Source organism: Desmodus rotundus, chromosome 12, assembly GCF_022682495.2.
Source record: "Desmodus rotundus isolate HL8 chromosome 12, HLdesRot8A.1, whole genome shotgun sequence".
Classification (NCBI taxonomy): domain Eukaryota; kingdom Metazoa; phylum Chordata; class Mammalia; order Chiroptera; family Phyllostomidae; genus Desmodus; species Desmodus rotundus.
Window position 1 is genome coordinate 18,159,775 of NC_071398.1, and position 24,108 is coordinate 18,183,882.

Sequence of the window (24,108 nt, forward strand, 5' to 3'; positions counted from 1 at the left end):
ACCCAAAAAACAAAATGAAGACATCAATGACCAAGTAGGGTTGGTCCAAGGATTGCAAGGTTGGTTCAACATATGAAAGTCGTTCATTGTAATTCACCATGCTGACAAATTTCGTGTTGTTATTGGTTTCCAAAAATGGCATTTGATAAAAATCTAACCACAATTCATGATTTTTAAAAGAATATCTTGGCAACAAGGAATAGAAGGAAACCTCACATGCTTGTTAAAGGGCATCTTTCTTACTGATGGAAGACTGAATTTTTTTTCCCCTAAGTTCGGGAACAAGGTAATGACATCCCCTGAGACTGGAAGCCAAGCAAAATATTTAGTCTCAACACTCACCACTTCTATTCAACATTGTTCTAGATGTCCTCCAATGAAATAAGGCAAGTTAAAGATAAAAATTAATGGACATGGTTACTGCAAATGCAGATGTTAAGCTACCTATTCAGAGATGAAATTACTGCATTTACAGAAAATTCTAAGGAAATTCACTACCATTTGTATAAAATAAGGATGGAAATGTATTAATATCTTATTAATATCTGGATATAACATACTAGTATCTGAAAGGAAAAACAAGAAACAAGTAAGTGATTATGAATTTTAGAGTGAGGTTAGAAACTCATGACTGTAATAGGAAGAAGAAGGAAACATTTTGGTTTCTACATTAGTTAAATTATTAACACTTGAAAATAGTTAATTTATCACCTATTCGAAAATATAACTTATTGTTTTAAAAAATGACTGGAAGTTGGCATTATCCTATCAGTGTGGTCACTAATGGTCACCCCTCAGTTCCCATAGCCCTCTACACAAACCATGATAGAACTCTCTTGAGAGACTACAGATACCATGCAACGTGGTCATCACTTCAGAATTATACATACATTTTTAAAAGGCAAAAGATTTGTGCATTTTGAAGAGAAATCAGAGTATTATACATACATTTTTAAAGGGACCCTTTCATGGACCTGCTATGAACTGCATTAATGTGAGCTGTTGTTTGACTTTTGATTATTGATAATTCACAATCTATCCACAATGGATACCTATTTAATGTTTGTCACTAAACCTTTTACCTGTATCACTGTTTAGTAGTAGCAGTAAAGATTGAATGTTATTTTCTTTTCCTTATTTCCTTAAAAAACTAACCAAATCTCTGAAAAAAATAATGTAGTAACATTAAAATATAACATTATATTGTGCTTGTTATGTGCAAATACTGTACTAAATTCTTTTTATATATTGTTTTAATAATTAATAGCCATAATTCTGTCAACAGGGGTAAAAAAGGAAGAGATTAGAGGCCTGATTCAGATTCAGATTCAATAGACATTCTCCACATAATCATTAATTCATTGTACTCTGTAGTTTGGTATACTGTACAAGTTGAGAATCACATAATAGTTGAAATGTGGGTGTGTGTATGTTATAAAGGAGACTTATAATTGGAAGTTTTGGGGAATAGTAGTAAAGAGTGGCAGAAATTAGAACATGCTTACATGCTCACATGTAAAAAGAGACCAGTTCCAGGCCAATATCATGCCATCAAGTAGACATTTGTGCAGGTACACAGACCAGAGCAAAACAATCTTTGTCTTTCAGTAATTTAAACAGAAGTATAAAACAGTTTTAACCTGACTTATGAAAGTAATTTGAACTATATCCATCTGACCAAGAGAAGTAATTAAATCTCTTTTTTTTCTGACTGCTACTTCTTGCCTTTTTTTTTTTTTTATTAATCCTTTGAGGCCCTTAGTGATATTCCAAATATTTTTATCAGTTCTGAATTTACCCAATAGGCTCACTCACTATGTATTTACCTCTATTCATCGTAAACATGCACTAATCCATGCTGGTAATTTCAACATTCTAAAAACATCAGAAAACCACCGTATCTTTACCCTGAGAATTAACTGACATGAACATTATCAGGCCTGCTTAAGCAACCAGTGATTCTATCTGTTCTTTAGCAATATATTCTATGATAGCACCAAGAATTCCCTCTTTCACAAATACCTGGACCAGGAGACACTCTACTGCATCCCCAAATTAGGTGTAGCTGTACTTTTGGCTTCTGAGTTGTAGACAGCTGGGGAAGGGGGGGCGGGGAACAGACACCAAGTTGCCGCTGCTTTCTTCAGCCTCAGACCTAAACAGGCCTGTCTCAGTGCTCATCTTGATAAACCCTGATAGCTCCCTGCAACAGGAGCCCCCATCTGGGACTAATGAAGCACAGATGGTTTCTGAAAACCTCCTGTACTACAAAATATTATGCTGTGGCTCTGAATATACTCATCTTCGTATATTCTCTCTTCTCCCCTCCCTTCTATATCCGTGCCCTTGTTTAGTTCCGTTTCCATTAGAAATACCATTTGGGTAGCAAATTTCACAAATTGGATCCATCTCGATGCTGCCATGCAAAGAAAACACATCTGTCTGACTCTTCATTTAAAATAAGAAAAAATTGAAATAGCAAAATGCTGTAGTCACTCTGAGCTATTTCCTAATGAGCCAGTTTGTCCCATGAGCTGTAGTGAGGAGCTTCTCCTCGGTGAGAACTCTTTATGCATATTAATATTATGCATGTTTTCCATGTGACTCCACTGACTTGCCCTTACCCCATCCTTTGAATTCATTTAAATAAAAATAATTTATGTGGACATTCCTTCAGTCAGGATTTTCTCTTCCCGTTTCTTAAAGACATCCATAATATTTCGTTGATGCTTTCTGTCCATACTGAGTCGTTATGCTTTTGCATATCATTAGGGCTTTCTAAAGAACAACAGCGACATCTGCATGTGCCACAGCGCCAAGGAGATAGGAAAATACCGAAAACAAACTCCGTGTTGGCTTGGAGGCTGTCTGGCTCTCTGTCTCCCGGGCAGCCCCTGCCACCACCATGGATAGGAGTAATTGTACAGTGTAATCACATCATGCCTCATCTGAATATTCATAGCCAAGACAAAGCTTTGGAGGATAAGGGAGGAGCAGGGATAATTTAAATATAAAACAGCACCTCATTTCCAAATCAAGTTGTGCCAGTTAGACTGTGCATCAGGATTCAATATTACATCAACATTGTTTTACAGTTTGGAAATTGGGAGTGAACAAGAAGACAGAGAAGAGAAGAGACTTGATAAAGAAGGACGACAATATATTCTCATTCTTGAATGACGAAAAACAGAACAACAAGAACAGCGACAGAATAAAAATACTTAAAATGATATTTGAAGAGTCACCAACAGTGTGTAGCCAGCTGCTGTTTTACCAGGAATGAAATAGCCTATTGAGGGAGCTTTAAAAGCTCTCAATTAATATGTTGTGCATGTATTAGATCTACAAAGAACTCACTATATTCCTTCTCTACCCACAAATCCCCCCAATACACACATATTCCCTAACCACCACCTTTCTTTCCCGTCCGATACAGAAGAAAAAGATCAGAGAGCTACCAAATAATTGATTAATTGCTTCAAAAGTGACAACATCACTTTTCAAAAGGAAACAACAAAAACAAACACATATAAAAAGGTGACTGTTCATTAATGAAGGGATAAATTACCGAAGGCTTCTTCATTCTCTTTAGTTCACTACCCCCCAAAAGAAACAAATGTAATCCACATGTTAATATTTCTTGTCTTCGCTTTCTTTTAATATGATGCTCTTTATTATTTTTGTGTGTGTGTTGGTATTTGTAGAAGCCTCTGCAACTGCATTCCCCAAAGAGCTACTAGTTTCAACCCACTGGAGTTTATATTCCTTTAATTGTCTAGTGCAGGAACATGTCTGCTGTTTTAAAAATATACCGCTCTGCAGGAATTAGAAGAATCCAAGGTTATATCCAACTTCAAAGGTTTCCAAGTCATAAGGATTTTAGAAAAAGTAGAAGACAGATCATGGAACAAGTCCCTGTTTGAAGATATGCATCATAGGGACCTTTTTTTCTTCCCTCTCTCCCCAACTTTGTACTTCTCCTGGCTCTGAATGCCCCTCGCTAACACGGTTTAATGATATGCAAATGAAATATGCATAAAACCATTCTACTGTATGATTATTAAACACTGGAGACATTAACAGCAGAGGCTTCACTCTTTGTAATAATCCTTCCCGACCATCCACTTTGATTTCGGAGTTATGGAAACCCATAGCAGTTGGCAGAGAGTGAAAGAGAGAGAAGGAAGGAAAGACGCAGGGACACATCACCCATCTCGGTGCTTTTCCCACTCCAGGAGAGGTTCCCCCCCTTTGTACTGTGTTCCTGTCTTTTGTAATCCATCCATGCAGTCGCATCAGAGCGATTAACGGAAAAAACCTCTTTTCTCTTAATGTTTCAAAGCTCATTAGCCAAACGATTATTCCTCATTAACAGCGAAAGCTCATTCATTAAAAGGAAGAATATGCCAAAAAGATGCCAGCGCGGTTAATCCTGAGTCCCGTACTGGGCTGTAAATCCCATACTACTTGTATATTCCATGCGAAAGGGACACGCGCCAATCCACATTTTAGGAAAAAAAAAAAGAGAAAGAGAAAGAAAACAGTTTGTGTGTTTTGTAAAATCCGCAAGAGCAGCAATTAATATTCCCATTGAATGACTTTATTTCTTTTTTGTCTCTCCCTTTTGTTTCCAGCGCCTGCCCCTGGCTCAGCGCCCGGTGCCAACAGAACACCTTTCAAGATCCACAGCAACGCAGACAACGTAAGTACCAGCCGTTTCCTGAAACCCTTTTTCAGGTTTTTTTAAACAACCAACTAAAACATAGAGAGAGAGACCAGCCTCTTTTCCCTTCTTCTCCCTTGCGTTTTGCCACCAGGATTTCCTAAGTAGCACCTTCCAAATCCCTCTGCCTTCAAGTTTGTGCATGTCCGTGTGGCATCCCTCCTCCTCCTTCACTCCCATAGTGGATCTTGTAAAAGGGCTTCAGATCGGCCCCATTCATCTCCCTGGTGATAGCAGTGAATGTAGATAAATCTCTGACTGCCTGCTTGCTGCTGGAGTATGATTTTTATTTTGTCTTCTGTGTATACCTGGGTCAAAAAGTGGGAGGTATGCACACACATACATGCACATACGCACATTCCCTCGTCTCTCCTATCTTCCTTTCCTTTTCCTCACACATGCATACATCCCACATATGTGTGTATATATGATTAAACATACACACCTACATACATACCCATACCTATGACAAAAATCTATACATATCTAAACATTTAATTTGTCTGAAAATATGTGTATTTACATACACATACAGCCTTACACATGTGTCTATATGCAATCAATAAGTGCCTATCTTTTAATTTATACCCATCTATATCTCCATTTAAATGTTCCCTCTCTTCTCCCAGTAGAAGCTGTGTGCAATTGCAATCCAGGATTGTACAAGCGGTATTCTTTCCTTATGATTTCTATTTGTAGACCTTTATGCTCCCTTCTCTTCCTTCTTCCGAGCTGTAGAATTGGCATCTTTCCCCGAGGTTTTCCGAATGGCAAGTGGCACTGGCTGTGGCATGCATTCAAGCCGCTTCCTATGGCATTTCTCTTCCGATGTCTGCTTTTTCTCTTTGTTTGTTGTTGACTAAGCTGAATGGTGTTTTTTAAGTTAATTATAAACAAAGTTGAATAGCAAACAAGCCAACAGCTTGCCAAAAAAAAAAAAAAAAAATAGCCCCACACAAGCGCCTTCTGCTGCAACAGATGCCCAGATCAGCCCTGGCATTGGCAAACGGGTACACGATTTTGGTGGTTGTTAATTTTTTTCTGTTTGTTGCTGTATTTGTTGTTTGTTTTCCTTGTTTCTTTTTGATTTTTCAAGGAGTCCAGGATCCCGGCCTCTGCTTGGAACGGAACAGTGTCATGGCGGAGACGACGGCCTTTGTCTTGCTGGGTGTGAAAGCATCCACTGTGCTGGCTCCACTGCGGCAGAATCAAGTTTAAAGGAAAAAAGTGATTAAAGTCAGCTTTATGTCTCTGGTGTGAAAGACCCCCGAACCCCAAGTAGCCGAGTCTCTGGGTCCGAGGAAGGGCTCATAGTTGGAGCAGCCTAGGCTGTAATCCTGGCACTTGCGCCTTCGGTTGCTGCTTGCTGTTCGCTCCTGGGGGTCTGGATAATCTCCCCTGGCTTTACCGCACTGTCTGGCCCGCTTTCAGGGCCCCCGTAACATATACCCGCTGCTGCTATCACACGAAACTGTGGCGTTGCCCCTGAATGGATGGCACTGTGCCAACTCTTCTGCCATCCGCCCTTGCAGCTTTTTTCTTTCCTCCCTCCCTCCCCTTCTTCTCCTCCTCCCGTCGACTTGACGTTAATTAACACACGGGTTAATTGATTTTAAAAGCCGAAGAATTACAGTTAACTTTTCCCACAGGGTACAGACGCCAGCCGCTTGGCACACTCTGCCTTTTGCACTGGTGCAGGGGGGCAGGGAAAGCCCGCAGCAAAACTAGCAACTGCTGAGGGAATGTTGCCTGCTCATTGGAGTAGAGCCGATAGAAGTCGACGTGGTACTGTCTCATCCTTACAGTATATTCAGCCTTTCTATATTTTTAAAATAAAGCACAGCCCTTTCTCCTCCCTCTTTTAAAACAGGAAAACACTTCAGAAGTTCTTGGGGAGGGGGGAGCGTGGAAATCCTTCCCCCAGACCATTTATCTCATCCATAATATGCTTTTTTTCAGTAAGAAGAAAAATACTTGGTGCTTTTTTTTTTTTTTTAGTTATGAGGAGAGCAAGGCTACCCCTTTCCTAAATATCATACACAAAGCAGATTTTCTTAAAGAAAAAGTTCCATAGTTTCACTCTCTCTATCTCAGTGTTTTGTTTTGTTTCCATCCCTCGTGACACAGATGGGTTATTTATGGTGAAGTATTTCAATTAAAAAGGTACATTGTAATAAGGAAGAAAATCCATATGAAAGCTCTTTGGGGTTTGTTTGTTTGTTTGTTTGTTTGTATGTATGTATGTATGTGTGTGGATTTGTGCTTTCTGTCCCCTTCATCCCAATCCCCTATAGAAAATGAAAGCGATTGATATTATAGTTAGGAAGGAGATGGGTAAGGCTGGGAACTTGATGCTTTCACCTTTTCATGCTTTCATTTTATTTCATTTTGTTTTGTAAAAGCAGACAGCAAGTGAAGCGACAAGAGGAATCCATTATGCAAATCGTGTCACTTTGCATAATGTCTCATGACTGGAATATGCAAATGAGCTGTATAATTTATGAGTACCAGTGTCTGTCTAAAAGTGTTTCACATAATTTACAAAGTGAGCCTGAGAGACATGGGGAAGGCAGCTCTTCCAACACCATTGCCAGGAAATCTCTGTATTTTCCTACAAGTCTTCTCTAGTAATACTGTCAAGGGCTATTGAAAGTAAGTTGCCAAATGTTCATGAAAGATGAAGATTTTCCTCTTACTCTCTTCACCCAAATCCTTTGACTAAAAGTTTGCAAGTAACTATTAGATTCTAAAGCATAAATTTTTAGATTTAATTTGGAAAAGTTATTTGAGCCAAATTTGATATTTATGTATGGATTTTCCTTTCTAAAGTAAGGAATATCTTAGAAAGATATAGACACCTTATCCATTTTTCTGGTTCTATGAAGGCAGGAAAATGTGATTTCTCATTTTGGTTGTTTTTGTGTGTGTCCTTCTGTGTATATGCCTGGACTTATTATAAATTATAATTTTTTAAATTATAGTCCCTTCGATTTATTATTAGATATGTAGTATGAAGAACTGATGCATTCAGTATTCTTCTGAAGGTATAATTCTGCTTTCAGAGAAGTCTTCAAAAGAGTTTTCAGTGAAATCACCAATAAACTTAGTTGGCCACTTCCATATCTCATTTTGATAACTTACTTGAATAAATGATTCTGAACCTTTTGAGATATCTTAACATCTTTGATAATGTGACAATCTGGCTTTATATTTTTTATTTCAGTCATAAAAAGCTCTGTGAAACAGAGGTACAGGGTGCCATGAAAATGCACATCAGGAGGACCTGGTCTTTGAAGGAATGTCAGAAAAGGTTTTCTGAAGAAAGTGAATTCAAGGTGAATTCTGAAAGTTGAAGATATATTAGACAGTAAATCCTGAGGCAGGAACAGACTATGGCTGCTTGGAAGAACTAAAATAAATTCAGTGCAACTAAATGAATATAGACAATGGGGACATTGGATCATACTGGCAACAGATTGGGAGGTAAGCATGAAAAAGGTTACTTATTCATTATCTGAATTTAATTGGCAGTGCTTGGTCTCTTATGTCATTAAGTGTATGTACATGTACTTACATGTACCTAATGAAGTTCATATTGAGAATTATTTAATATTATAAACTTCTTATAAACTAATTTTTGATCTTTCAAACTCATACATTGAACCATCAGATTTCTGAATCTAACCTTATGTGACATATTTCTTTTTTTGGCGAAGTTTTATTTTCAGAAAATTAATAGCCATTTAAGAAAATAAAAATGAGAAGAATACTCCACCCAGCAAGAGCAGAATACAAATTTTTTTAATATACCACTTTCTGATTCATTAAAGAAAATCTCAACAAATTTAAAAGTATTGACTTTAGACAAAATATAGTCTCTAACCTCAAACAAGCTGAACTAATCAATAACAGAAATATATCTGGGAAATCCCAAATTTTTGGAAATTAAATGTATTTCTAAATAATACACAGATCAAAGAGGCAGTCAGAGGGAAATTAGAAAAATTTTTAATTGAATGACAATGAAAACATTATAAAATTATAAGATGTAGCTTTTCAAAAGTGCTTTTGGAGAAATAAGATATAATACTTTATTCGAGAAACCAAAAAAAGGTTTTGAATCAATTTAATTGTCTTAAGATAACAAATTAAATCCGAGCACGAAGAATAAAGGAAATAATCAAGAGCATAAATGAATGAAATTGAAAACAGCAGAGAAAACCAATATACCCAAAAGCTGATTCTTTGCAAAGAATACAAAAATTTATAAACATCTTGTGAAACTGAACAAGAAAAAAGTGAAAGGCCACAAATTACCACAAGCGGAAATGAAAGAAGGAACGTCACCAAAGATCTGCCAGATATCAAATGAATAATAAAGGACAAGGACACAACAACACTGTCAATAAATTTGATAACCAACATGAAATAGAAACATTCCTTGAAAGGCAAATAACCAATATTTATTCAAGAGGAAATAACTTAAATAGTTTTATGTCTGCTAAAGAAATTGAATTTGTAGTTAAAATACCTTTCTATAAAGAAAACATTCAGCCCAGATTCCTTCACTGGCAAGTTCTACAAACCTTTAAGGAAGAAATAATGCCAGTCCTGAACAATCTCTTTTAGGAAATAGAAAAGGAAGGAACACTTTCCAACTTATTTTAGGAGGTCAACATTATTCTGGTGCCAAAACCAGGCAAAGACGATGTAAGAACAGAGAACTACAGACCAATAACTCCCATAAACATAAACACAAAAATCCTTAACAAAATATTAGCAAATCGAGTTAGATAACGTATAAAAAGAATGACCAGTTCAGGTTTACTCCAAGAATGAAAATTTGGCTTAGCATTCTAAAATCAATTAGATTCACTCTATCACCAGATCTTTTTAAATAATCAGTTTAATAGATGTAGGAAAAAATAAGCCACAATAATCAAAACAGTGTGATAATTATGTAAGAATAGACTCCCATAGAGTATTTTTAGAGATTAGTGGAACAGAAGCGACAGCCCCAATATAGACACAGTTTTTTGGAAAAGGGTCAAAGACATTCCATTGAAGAGAGTTTAGTCTTTTTAATACATAGTGCTAAAGCCAGATAAAAAAATAAATATCTTTACCCATTCTCAGTTATATACAAATATTAATTTTAAATGGATATAAAAACAAAATTAAAAACTTAACACTATAAAAGTTCTTGAAGAAAATATAAAATAAAATCTTTGTGTCTTTGGGCTATGTAAGAGATTTTATAGATAAGGAGAAAGAAACCTGAATCATAAACAAAGAAGATAAGCTGGACTTTAGCAAAATTGAAAACTTTTTCTATCTTAATGGCACTGTTAAATAAGTGGCAGAATAAGCTACAGAGTGGGACAAAAAATTTTCAATCCATAATGAGAAAAATTAATCTAAACACAACCAAAAATTACACAGAAGATAGAATTAGTAGTTGAAGGCATTAAAGAATTTAAATTAAAAAGACATTAAGACTATTATAGCAGAATTCCATATATTGAAGAAGCTAGAAAAAATCACTAACATATTAAATAGAAATGTGTAAGATTTTTTAAAATTAATTTATTTATTTTTATTCGGTTACAATTGTCTGCATTTTCTCCCCTTCCCTCCACCCCACCCCAGCCAGTCCCACCTCCCTCCCCCACCTCAACCCTCCCCCTTGATTTTGTCCTTGTGTCCTTTATAGTAGCTCCTATAGACCCCTCTCCCCACTATCCTCTCCCCACTCCCCTGTGGCTATTGTTACAATGTTCTTAATTTCAATGTCTCTGGTTATATTTTGTTTGCTTTTTTCTTTTGTTGATTAGGTTCCAGTTAAAGGTGAGATCATATGGTATTTGTCCCTCACCGCCTGGCTTATTTCACTTAGCATAATGCTCTCCAGTTCCATCCATGCCATTGTGGAAAACAGTATGGAATTTCCTCAGAAAACTAGAAATGTGTAAGATTTTTAAAAATACCCTAACTGAAGCAGTAGAGGCTAAAACTACCCTGTCTGAGATGAAGAATGCCATGTCAAGAAAGTAGTGACAGATAGATATTTCAGAAGAAAAGATTAGTCAATTTAGAGACATATGAATAGAAACTATCTAAAATAACACGTAGAAAGAAAAGTAAAAGAAAAATAATGAACAGAGCATTACTGAGTTGTGGGACAACTTCATGTGACCTAATATATGTATAATTGAAGTTCTTGAAGGGCAAATAGGGGACAAAAAATATGTTCAAAGAAATAGCTGAAATTGTTCCAAATTTGGTGAAAAATATAAAGTAACAGGTCCAACCATCTCAATGAGTCCCAAACACAAGAAACCCAAAGAAAACTACACTATAAGGTATATCATAATCAAATAGCTTAAAATCAGTAAAAAGCAGTGTTTTAAAAGCAGTGGGAGAAAAGAAGTCATGTATAGAAGAACAAAGATAAAAATGACAGATTTCTCACTGGAGTCAATGCAGGCCCAAAGACAGTGGAGAAATATCTTTAAAGTATTGAAAGAAAAAAAAATTAAACTGAAATTCTATTAACAGCAAAAATATCTTTCAATTGCAAAGGTGAATACAAACATTTTCAGAGGTACAAATGCTGAAAGAATTCATCGTTAGCAGACCTACACTACAAAAAAAATGATAAAGTGAACTCTTCAGACAAATGGAAAATTATCAAAAGCCTTGGAAATGGTAATTACATTGGTAAATTTTTATAAGTTGTTTATTATTTAAATGTATTTAAAGGTAATTGACTATTTAAAGCAAAAAATATTACAATTTGTTATTTTATAACTTTTCATAACAGTAGCACAAAAGCTATTGAAGAAAATGGAGAAATGAAAGAATTCTGTTATAAGGTTTTTATATTGTATATTAAGTGGTATAATATTATTTGAAGGTAGACTATGATAAGTTAAAGTTGTATACAACAAAACCCCCAAAAAGGAAAAATGACACAACAAAGAGTTATAGTTAATAAGCTAACAAAAGTGAGAAAACAGAATTATCAAAAATGCCCAATTAATCCAAAACAGATAGCAAGATAATCAAGGTAATAGACTTAAATGTCATCTTCAATAATCATATTAAATGTAAATAGCCTAAATACCATAATTAAAGGGCAGCAAGTGTCAGACTGTATAGAAAACAGCAAGATCCAAATATAAGCTGCATACATCAAAATCACTTTAAATATAAGTATTTAAATGTAAATAGTTTAAAAGGTAAAGGATAGGAATAGATATACCATATTAACACTAATCAAATGAAAGTTGGAATAGATATATTATTATAAGACAGGATATTTCAGAGCTCATAGAAGCAGATCCCAGAAAAGTGAAGTCAGCCACTACTGTATTCTATCGCTCTCTGTGGCCACAAGTGGACTTAGCTTCTCTCTCAATTGATGAATTCTGCAGAGGAGAAGTGGCTGTGGTCTAGAAACTAAGCGAGGGATAATGACTTTCCATTGGAGTAGCCAACTTTGTCTTTCTGCTCATCCAATATTGATCTCTCTTGAATATATGTTGTATATATAGAACACCTTTGTGGACTGCCCATCTTGCCTCTAGTAACATCAAATTCTGTGAGCCATCTCCATAATCCCTGAGTCAGGCCTCCACTGGTTGCCTTTCAAAACTTACATCTATCATAAAACTTATTCCACAATTCCTCTGCTAAGTAAGTGCTACCACCTAATCTCTGCTATGCCTGCATTATATCATCTACATTTATAGAAGGGTTTCCATTTCCATAACACCGTCACCTTTTAAGTCCCCACCTACAGAGAATAGTCACTGCTAAGCTATTCAATGATGCTGGTAAATGAAGCATCTTCATATCCTTCCAGAGAGCATACTGAGCGGGGTTTTGGTCTTATATAAAATTTTTCACTCCAACATACCCATTTCTTTGAGGTTTTTAATACTTTCTGAATAGTTTATAACATTAGTTGTCATATCTCAACTTTATTTACTGTGAGTCATTGCTCTTTTCAGGTTTCCAAGAACCACCCTATCTTTTTAAAAAATGACTCCAAGGTTGTTCTCTCAGGGCATTAAGTCTGAATCATGGAAAAGTTCCCCTATTAAGCAGTTTTGTATTCCATTTCCCTGGCCCAGCACCCTTAGGATCTACTCCCACACATATTCTGCCAGTGCCTATGGTACTTATTAGCCAGGTGCTATGACCCTGTCATTCTCTTCCATCTACTAGCATTAAATCTCTCTCCTCCCTTGGAAGGCCCAAGATTTCCCCAGTGAGAACATACTGAGACTTGACTAGTTACTGCTCTCATGCCCAGGAGGTAAAGTCAGGTTTTGCAAAAGGAAAGCATGATAGGCGCCGGCCTCATTTGAAACCTCTGTTCATCAAATGAAGTGGAGTCCCTATCTCCTAAGGAGTGGAAGTGAGTCCCTTCTACAGGGCCAAAGGATTGAAGGTAACCTGGATGTTGAAAATTCTCAATTGCATCACCCTGGCTGGTATGGCTCACTGGATTGAGCACTGGCCAGTGAACCAAAGGGTTGCTGGTTCAATTCCCAGTCAGGGCACATGCCTGGTTTGCAGGCTAGGTCCCCAGGAGGGGGCACTCAAGAGGCAACCACACATTGGTGTTTCTTTCCCTTTCTTTCTCCCTCCCATCCCCTCTCTAAAAATAAATAAATAAAATATTTTTTCTTAAAAGAAAATTCTCAATTGCATCAACCCTGATATCCCCATCCTAGGTCATATATAGTCCCACTTCTCTTTTAGGGCCCTGATATTGCCAGAGAAGAATTGAGTGGGCTGAGAAATCAGCCTTCTCCTTAGCTCTGACACTCTTATAATTCAGTCATATTCCTAATCGTGTTTGACCTTCGATTTCTATTCTTTGCTTTAAATTGGTGTTTAATTGACCTAAGTCTGTCACTCTCTTTCTTCATTAAATCAGTGGTGCTCAGCAATAACCATCCAATTCCATAGTCCTAATACTTAGGCATATCTCTTCGTCATTGCTCAAAAATACCAGAGAATTACACAGGCTGGTACATTTCTTTCCACTCTGTCACATCCCCAGTCAACATAAGTGAAAGTCTTACCATTTGCACCACTACAGCCTGCCAGACTCTAGGACATTTTCTAGATTATGCATCTATACTTGTAGCAGCTGTCCTAAATAGGGTTCCCTGAAGGCAGAACCTCAACAGCATCCACAAATATAGCCAAATAGCCAGTAAACATCTGAAAGTGTGTTTATGCTCATTAGCAAAGAAAATGGATATTAAAACCCAACTAGATATTGCATGTTCCACATGCATTTAAACATGTATGTGTGTATATATGTGTAAATAAGTGCACAATATACATATATGTATATAAGTTCTGTGTGTGTGTGTATTCTGCAGTTGTTATGTATAAGATTCTAATAGGTTCAGTTAATAGTTGTTCACATCTATATCTTTTCTGATTCGCTGTCCGCTTGTTCTATCAATTACTGAGGAAGAAGTGTTAAAATCCTCAATTGCAAGTGGGAACTTTTTGCTATTTGTCTTTATTTCTGTCATTTTTGTTTCTTGTACTTTGAAGTTTTGTTATTAGATGCGTATGCATTTAGGACAATGCATTTTTAGTGAATTGAACCTCTTATCATTATTACGTATATTTTTGCCTCTGGCAATACTCCTTATTTTGAAGTTTCCTTTTGTGATATTAATTGATTAATCATGTTTCCATAATATATCTTGTTTCTCTAAAGTATAGTTTTTAGGAGAAGCAGGTAACTAGATAACCTAAAAATCAAGAAATTGGTTTTCTCTGGGCTGGTGGGGAGGGATGGTGAACAGGGAAGACATATCAGAACATAGCACTTGGGATGTTTTTCTGTCACTATCAAGATTATATTTTTTCGACTGGGTAGTGGTAACACAGGTATCTGCTTTATAATAATCCACTAAGCATATAATTATATTTGGTACACTTTCACATGTTATATAGTTCACAATGAAAAATTCAGAACCAGAAGAGAATGCTCATTATGTCTTCTTGCATACAAAGAACATTTCCCAAAATATTAACCAAATACTTTGTCACAAAGGAAATCTCAATAGATGTCCAAAAGGTGATATTCAGATTGTGTTTTCTCAGAACACACAATCATATTTGAAATCAACCATAAAAAGTACTTTTTAAAGCCCCATGTGAATAGAATATATAATGCCAGTAATGGATTATAACCCATAGCATTAAATAAATATCCGTGAAGCTATAATGATATTAAAAAATTAAATAAATTGAAGCAAATGACAGCTCTTTCCTATAGTAAAATTCCAATGAATAAGTGTAGAAAGAAAAATAGAAATAAAACATCACCATTTGGCTGGCAAATAGTACAGAAATAATTATTGGTGGTAATAATCATCTATAGATGCTAAAATTTCCAGATAAAAGTATAACAGCAAAGAAATTGTTCTTTACTTGCTTCTTATATCCCATCAAGCTATCTCCCTTAAAAGATATTAATTAATTACAAAGAGAAAAATAATAACTTTACTGAGGAGAATCTTGGCAGATACCACCTTAACTATGTTTTCAGAGTCACTATCAACCAGTACGGGCACGTTCTGACACCAGGTACTTCTTGAAATGATACACTCTCATCATATCATCTTGAGTTTACCATCACCTTGGCAAAAATGCATAATGTTGGTCTAGTAATGAGAAAATTTCAGACAACATCAAATTGAGGGTTTTTCTACAGAAGAACTAATCTGTATTCTTTAACAGTGTTAAGATCATGGAAAAACAAGGAAAGACAGAAGTTGTCACAGATTGATGGAGAGTAAGGAGACGTGATGGTTAAAGGCAACCCCTTCAGCCTATATAGACACTCCAGTGAAGGATTTGTCCTTGCACTAAAAACCATGGTAAGTACTTTTTATGTCTAGTAGGAGATGCTCTATAAATATACTAAGGGCTTCTCACCTACGCAAGTCCCCTTCAACACTGTGGCAAAGACTCCTTTCTGTATCTGATCACTGGATCATGAGTCTGTTTGCCTGGCTCTTGCATTTAATCAAAGTGGTCGTCAGCTAGCTGAGGGAGGAGAAACAGGTGACACAAGTGCAAGAAATCCATGATGGCTTCATCCAACAAGCAACTTAGTTCTTCCGTTGTAAACAAGAACTTCCTTTCTAAAGATCACGAGAATGTGAGGGAAATCAGCAAAATGAGTATGAAAAAAATAAAATGAGAAAAATGAATTCTTGACCCCAGAGGAACAGTAGATGATGCAAGAATCAAAAAACTTTTTAAGCTTCATTTTGAATCCTTAGATTCAGAGAGAAAGAACACATAAGAGGCTTCCACGCAAAGGAGAAATCAGAGCAGGTTAAAAGCCATGACAGTCAGAACAAAAACGTAATAGAATTGATAAAATGACGTCATTGACTGAATTAGTAATGTGAAAGGAAATCCCCTGTAACAGAGCAAAAACATAAACAGAGATAAGATGAGATGTAGTCATCAATGTCGATCTCATTAGTTTGTTTCAGTGCATTCTTTCTCAGTCATTTCTTTTGAAAAAGGCATCTCATACTGTCTTTTCCCTATCGCAGCATAAGTCATAAACTTATAAACATCAACAAAATCCAAAGTGTTTAAACTGAGATATAAAGTACCTTTTCTAAAGCCACCAATTCTGTATTGACATTGTTCACCTTGCCTTTTTTCCAAAACTCTAGATGCTTGTTATTTACTTAGAAAGTAACAAATTATTTTTGCAAGACAATGAGCCTATAGACATGTGAAAAGGTAAAGTATGCCCCATCCTCACTGCCACTCTCCAGGATGATCATTGCTGACAGCTTTCTGTATGTTCTTTAAGACTTTCTCTGCATGTACAATGACATATGCAAAATGTTGAGCAAAAATGGGATCCTATTTTTTCAGCATCTTGCACTTTTTACTCAATATTAAAGCACTGGGATATTTTCTTATCTATGTCTACATATCTGCCCTATTGTTAACTACTGCATAGAATTCCACACTGGTGCATAGAATTCCACACTGGATACATTATAGTTCAAATAACCATTTTCTAGCTAATGAACTTCGTTCACTATAACCAATAATTAAAATTGTATCTTCAGGTTTGGTTCACATCAAGCATCCATCCTTTGGTGTTATAAAAATTGTTTTTGTCTTTTGACTTACTGTCTCTATCTTTAAAATACTCATCCTCCCTTACTTCTCTCCTGGCTTGCAAAGTTGTGTTTTCGGTGCACCTAAGTTACTCTTGCTTCTTTAACTGCTTATTAACCTTCTCTGGTAGTTGTATTTCTTGTTATTACTTACTCTTTGAAATCTTACATTAAATTTTAAATTCAGGTCAAAACCCTTAGGTACTAACTAACGACTAACATTTTTAGCAGATGCTTTTCAGTAGAATTTAAGGGTGGTGGGGGAACCTATAATCTGAAGTGTCCAGTATTCTGAGACTAAGGAAAAACAATCAAGATTAATAGAGTTGAACCCTCTTAATTGATACAATTGGGACCTGTAATTGGGCATTTAACCAAAAATGTCAGTTAGAGCTGGGAATAATAAAAGTGTAGTACTAAAGCATTTTACTGTCTTTGAAACATAAAGCAGTTTTCTTTCACCAATTCTTAGATGTAAAGCCGCTAAGATGTTTTGAGTATATTGTTGAATGGCATTCTTGATGCTCTCACCAAAGTCACACCCTTAATACATGATATATGATTTCTGTTTTGATTTCTTTGGAAATAGTAAAGACATTTTGAAACAATTTGAATACAGAAAACTTGTTGGTATCAATAATTATTCTGCTAATCTGTGTCTTATCCACACCTAATTCAGGTTAATTTTTAGTGACCTCTTTATTGAGTCCTTTTAGAGCATTCAGCTTAGTTTGTTGTTTTTATACAGTCTATAGTTTTCTTTTTGCACTAATATTTTATCAGTTTATATATAGTTAGAGTCTGTAATAAAAGTAACAAGCACAATGGGCATAAGCAGTATTGAAAATAAACACAAATGATCTTTAGTAAACTTCCGCTTAACTGACGGAAGAAGTACCTGGCCATACTACAGAATAGTTTATTAGCCACGAACCTTCAGCAAGGTATATATCAATCACGTTTTCATAGAAAGAATGTAGAATGAAGGGCAATATAGTGAATCAGCTGAGTGGAGGTGGTTTTAAGATTATTTTTACTGCACATTGGCGTTAAAGAAGACCATTAGTTGAACTAGCACCCTGGCAGAACTAGGTGACAAGTAAGGGCAAGAGAAAGTCTATGGGCTTGGGTTTGCTTGGCCATTAACACTCAAGTTATTTTCAGGGTGTATTTCACACTTAACTACTGCTTAGTGTTATTAAGGATGTTGGAGGGAAAACCTATTTTAAATCTACCAATAACTTTTTTGCAATATTGGAACATGGTTTGGGTTAAAACTGAATTTAGCCATCCAGAATGGCTGGCTTATTTTGTGCGAAACTGTGAATACCAATGAAATGTCCCTTCCCTAAAACTAAGCTATATTTTATCCTCCCTTTATAAAATAAATAGTGTTTACCTGAAACAGATCTTAAATCTATTTGCACTTCCAAAGAATTTTGAGAATTACATTTGACAGAAAAACTTAAACCAAAAAATACATTTACGCTGCTTTTTCTTATTGTAATAAATAGCTTTAAACCTCTTCCTTCAGTGGTTGTGAGATATTGCAGTAAAATGCTGAGATTACCTCAGTGTGTTCCCCAAATACCCAGGTTCCTGGCCATGCACACTGCCTAAGGGTTCAATAAGTAGGTTAATTCTTCCTTCAGGGTTGGCCTGAGGGTTAGAGTCCTGATGAGCCAAGGAGAACTTGCAGGTAGGAAGAAGGTGGGAAGTAAAGTGTACTGAATGCTGAGAGAGAAAACCACTCATGTGTAGCTCAGGTCACAAAATAATCTTTATTTTATTTCATGTATTTTACCTATTTCTCTTTTCTTGTTTATTCTTTGTTTGGGGCTTATTTTACAGCCCTGTTATAGCCAAACTCTTTCAACATCTGACAAATGATTATGAAAACATCTTCCAGTATTTTCATGCAGTTGTTTCAGTGGAAGTTTTACATCCTATTTCTTTTTACCTTTTCATTCATTTCATTTATTCATTATTTTACCTTTTATGAGTAAGATGAATTAAGGAAGGGAAAATCATAGAAAAGTATAGTTTATTTAAGTATTTTTTCTATGACATCTCTAATACTACTAATAATGATGATCTCCATATATGCTGGTATTTTATGTACCAGCCATCTTCCTCAATTTTACCAAACTTTACATTTTATTAAAGAAAACATAACAGACTCCCTGAATTTAAGTACTTGCCCAAAGCCACGCACCTAGTGAGCAGCAGAATAAGAGATAATAGCTAAGAAATAGACTCACACTCGGGTCTCTCTGACTTCTAAGCCAAAGCCTTTTCCTCCACGCCAGTATTTCTCAATCTGGGAATCCTAAAAGAATGCAGCTTCTCCAGATATCATTTTATGACAAATTTTTCACTTTTTTCAACACATTTGCTGAGTGCTTATTATGCTATTCTAGGCACATTTGGGGGATACATTATGGAGGGGAAAATAAAATGTGCCGCCTTAATGAGCTTACATTCTTGTGGGGATGGCTAGTAAGCAGAGGTTATATATATAATATGTTAGAAGGTAATAAGTGCTATAAGAAAGAAAATTCTCTGACAATTTTAAATTGTGCTTTCATTTTATTGATTATAAATAATGTCGTGAATAATCTTAAAGACTTTCTGTAACAAAGTACTAACTTGTGATTTTGAATCAATTATTTATGTTTATTTTTTCTCTCATATTCTTTGCTAGTGCCTGCAAAGAAGTGCCGTGATGCAACCTAACAATGAGGGTGTCGTAGTGGTTCAGAGAGGACTGACATGTAGCAGAGCAGGGCTGTACAGGCACAGTGAGCCCAAATGAACATACCCTGCAGCAGTTGGTTCCATATTGAATTTGAAACTTCCATTATATTGCACAGACCCTATCTTAGCAGGTACCTCCTTGAAATAATTCTACAGGGTCCAATACTCTGTTCTAAATTCCATCAATCAGATTATTTAGTGTAGTTTCAAATGTGTCTTCAAATAGAAGATGTGTCTTCAAATAGAAGCTGTACAATAATGATAACTTATTAAAATACGCATTCAAAAATTGTTTTTATGAGCAGGGGTTGGTTAAGGTATAAACCTGGTTACACTGTAGTATCAAATAAAGCATTTAAATTGTGAACAAAGTTACATTAAGGTTTAACTTACATATATTAAAGTACAGAAATATATAGTTTGGAGCTCAGTGAACATTAAGGCCATTTTAATACAGCATACAAGTACCATACTTCTCTAAATAGGCAGTGTCCACATTAGCAATATTAAAAATTTTAAATACATAAACACATTAAATATAGAACCAGAACTGAAGAAATATCACCCTCTATTAAACTCAACATTAGTGATTTAGTTTTAATAAAACAATTTATTAAACTATTTTTATTTAAATATTTTTGGATTTTTAATTTGTAAATTTGTTTTAGTTTTATACTTATAGGAGCTTAAAAACAGTACATTATACCTAATTTTGTGATTTTATGTGTGTACATATTTAAGTAATATAACATTAAGATTTTGTGTGATTGCATTTTAAAAGGTCTGTATATTTCTTACATTTGAGAAACACTGCACTATACAGCATTGTCTCCTAAATAAAATGCATTTGATAAACAGTGAGTTTATTTGAGCACCTTTAATGCACCAACCATAACTCTTCTTGCTTGCTTGCCAAATTATCATCTGGCAGGGTATCGTCTTCTACAGAAAATTTACTCTACACATATATTCATCAATTTCCCATTTGTAATGTTGTCGGCAAATACTGTTCATTCAGGTTGGTGATCAGATCCAAACTATGTTGTCATTTCAAAAACATCATTTTGGGTCCTTTTTAAATTATATTTTATTGATTATGCTATTACAGTTGTCCCAATTTTTCCCCCTTTTCCCCTCTCCATCCCCCACTCCCTCAGGCCATCCCCACATCATTGTTCATGTCCTTAGGTCATGCATATAAGTTCTTTGGCTATTCCATTTTCTATACTGTACTTCACATCCCCATGGCTATTCTGTAACTACCTACTTGTAATTAATCCCCTTACCTCTTCACCTATTCCCCTATACCCCCCTCCATCTGGCAACCATAAAATGCTCTCTGTATCCATGATTCTGTCTCTGTTCTTGTTTGCTTAGTTTGTTTTTTAGATTCAATTGTTAATAGATTGTATTTATTGCCATTTTATTGTTCATAGTTTTGATCTTTTTCTTAAATAAGTCCCTTTTAGCATTTCATATAATAATGGTTTGGTGATGATGAACTCCTTGTTTTTTCTTGTCTGGCAAGTTCTTTATTTGCCCTTCAATTCTAAATGATAGTTTTGCTGGGTAGAGCAATCTTGGCTATAGGTCCCTGCTTTTCATGACTTTGAAAATTTTTTGCCAGTCTTTACCAGTCTGCAAAATTTTTTTTGAGAAATCAGCTGACAGTCTTATGGGAACTCCCCTGTAGGTAACTATCTGCTTTTTCTCTTGCTGTTTTTAAGATTCTCTCTTTATCTTTAACCTTTGGCATTTTAATTATAATGTGTCTTAGAGTGGGCCTCTTTGTATCCATCTTGTTTGGAACTTTGTGATTCCTGGGCTTATATGTCTGTTTACTTCACCAAATTAGGGAAGTTTTCTTTCATTATTCTGTCAAATAGATTTCCAATTTCTTGCTCCTTCTCTTGTCATTCTGGCACCCCTATGATGCAAATATTGAAATACTTGAAGTTCTCCCAGAGGCTGCTTACTCTATCTTTGTTTTTTTAAATTCTTTTTCTTCTTCTTTTCCAATTGGTTATTTCTTGCTTCCTTATGTTCCAAATCATTAATTTGACTCTCAATGTCATCTACAGTACTGTTGTTTCCCTGTAAATTGTTCTTTATTTCAATTAGAGTATCCTTCCTTTCTAACTGGATCTTTTTTATGCTATTGAGGACCTCACTAAGTCCCTTGCGCATCCTTACAACCAGAGTTCTGAGCTCTGCCTCTGACAGATTGCCGATCTCCATTTTGTTTAGTTCTTTTTCTGGAGTTTTAATCTGTTCTTTCATCTGGACTATGTTTCTTTGTCTGCTCATTTTGGCAGCCTCCCTGCATTTGTTTCTATGTATTACATAGAGCTTCTATGACTCCCTGTCTTGGTAGTGTGGCCTAATGTAGTAGGTGTCCTATGAGGTCCAGTGGCATAGCCTCTCCTATTACCCAAGCTGGGTACTTGAGGTGTGCCCTTCATGTGGGCTGAGTATATTCTCCTCTTGTAGTTGAGCCTTGATTGCTGTTGGCAGGTCAATATGAGGGATTTAGCAAGTCCAGTCAGCTGTAAGGACTGGCTGTGACCACTGACCATCAGCCTCCACCCTCCATGCAGGATGGGCTGTGCAGGGGCAGGTAGTGGTGCCCTGATGTGGTCTGTAGCTGTCCAAAGGGTACACAGGTTCTGGGTTTCCCAGGTGGTGCAGGCCAAGGTCTGTATCATCGCCCCTCCTACCAGTCTGGATGGGTGTGATTTCTTTAATTCTGTAGTTGTCAGACTTCCATTCAACTCTATTTCTGACAGTTCTAAGTGATGATTGTTACATATTTTAGTTGTAAATTTGATGCAGTTGTGTGAAGAGTCAAGCCATGCTTACCTGTGTCACCATCTTGACTGGAAGTCATTTTTTTTTTTTAATCACAGAACAAATGGTCATCTGAAGAAGTTTTCCCCTTCCCTTTGATGATCTCCCACTCTCATCACAGTAATGAAGATGTTCTTTTGGCAATGTTTTACCAATGGCAGACCAGAAAGGCTGGAAGGTGAGGAAAGTCAAACTTGAGGATAGCACACATAATAGAGCAGTTAGTGTGCAATATGTTTTCTGGAAGTAAAGCTGTAGTCAATAAAATTGTAGTTTCAGTGATGAAGTACCCTGAGTGATAGACTTACTGACTAGGCTTTTTAAAATGAGGAATAGGCAGCCACTATGGGTACTTGAGCTGAAGAATAATAGCATTGTACAAATATTCTCAAAGTTTGATTGGTGTAGAAAAGGTCAAATGATGAAGAGAATTCCTAATAATCCATTGCAATAATCACACATGGATTAAGGCTAGGGGGCTGGGAAGTGGAAAAATTGGGAACTGGGGGTGGGGGGACTATGATATTGATGAAAAAGTGAATCTCAAACCACTAGCACACTTTATCGTGGTAGATCTAAATAGAAGTAGAAAAAAAGAAAATGATACCAAGTCTGCCAGGCTGGAAACTCTGAAGGCGTTATTGATAACTGGGAAAATTTATAGCGATAGTTCTTGGGAGAGGTGGACTTTTTGTTTTAAAAGTTGTGGTGGCAAAACAATTAAAATATTTTATGGACAGTGGTGGATAGAGGACTGGAAAGAAGGTAAGGAGTGTATTTGTAGATGCGTGTATGATAACCCCAACTTGATAACGTCTGAAGCCATAAGACTAATCTAAAACCTTCAAAAGGGAAGTGTCAACGGAGTAAAAAAATTAGAATGTAGCCTTGGGAAATTCCCAGAATTGTAGGAAATGAACTAGTGATGGACACATCAAAGAGAGTTGTTAGGAATTGTATAAACTCCAAGTTCTCATTTAACCCACAATGCCATGAATTCACCTAAAAACATCCATCAAAGTGGAACTGCAGTGTATTCCAAGAACCTGAAGACATAGAGTTTCATTTAAGCCAAAGTAAGAGGCAGAGAATGCGGAGAAATAACTTTGGTGGTGTGCACGGTATGACCATGCAGGATAGCACAGGACTTGCCCACACGTATCTTTACTGCCACAACAACTCAGTGAAGTGACTGTCACTGTCCCCTTTGTACTGGTGAGGAATCGAAAGAAAAACTAATTTTCTAAATTTCTCTTTAAAAAATTAAAGGAGAGTGGGAAAAATACCAACTTTGGATAAGGAAGACATTTGAGAGTTCATTAAGCTAGTCTTTTAAATTTTACTTTGTAATTGGGGAAAAATTATTTTCACATAGACCTCCTTTTAAAGATGGTAACTTCTGCTCTCTTGAAAATCCTTGCTGGTGGTGAAAAATTTTCTTTAGTTTGCCAAGAAACATTCTCTTATAATAAAGAGTAGTAATAAGCAAGCCAAGACATCTATTCACTTCAAATTCTGCCTAGTTTATTATAGAAAATGGGTGAGTTGAATGGTGAAAAACTATCTTAATATTATATTCAAAAT

General features: G+C 35.9%; 1 long non-coding RNA gene across 1 annotated transcript; it reads left to right on the top strand.

The window, feature by feature from the left end:
- Positions 1 to 4,630: 4,630 nt before the first annotated feature.
- On the top strand, positions 4,631 to 7,654 carry LOC128779798 (uncharacterized). Its single transcript, XR_008425872.1, has 3 exons — positions 4,631 to 4,702; positions 5,820 to 5,950; positions 7,129 to 7,654. It is a non-coding gene; the product is annotated as an uncharacterized lncRNA (long non-coding RNA).
- Positions 7,655 to 24,108: the final 16,454 nt, after the last annotated feature.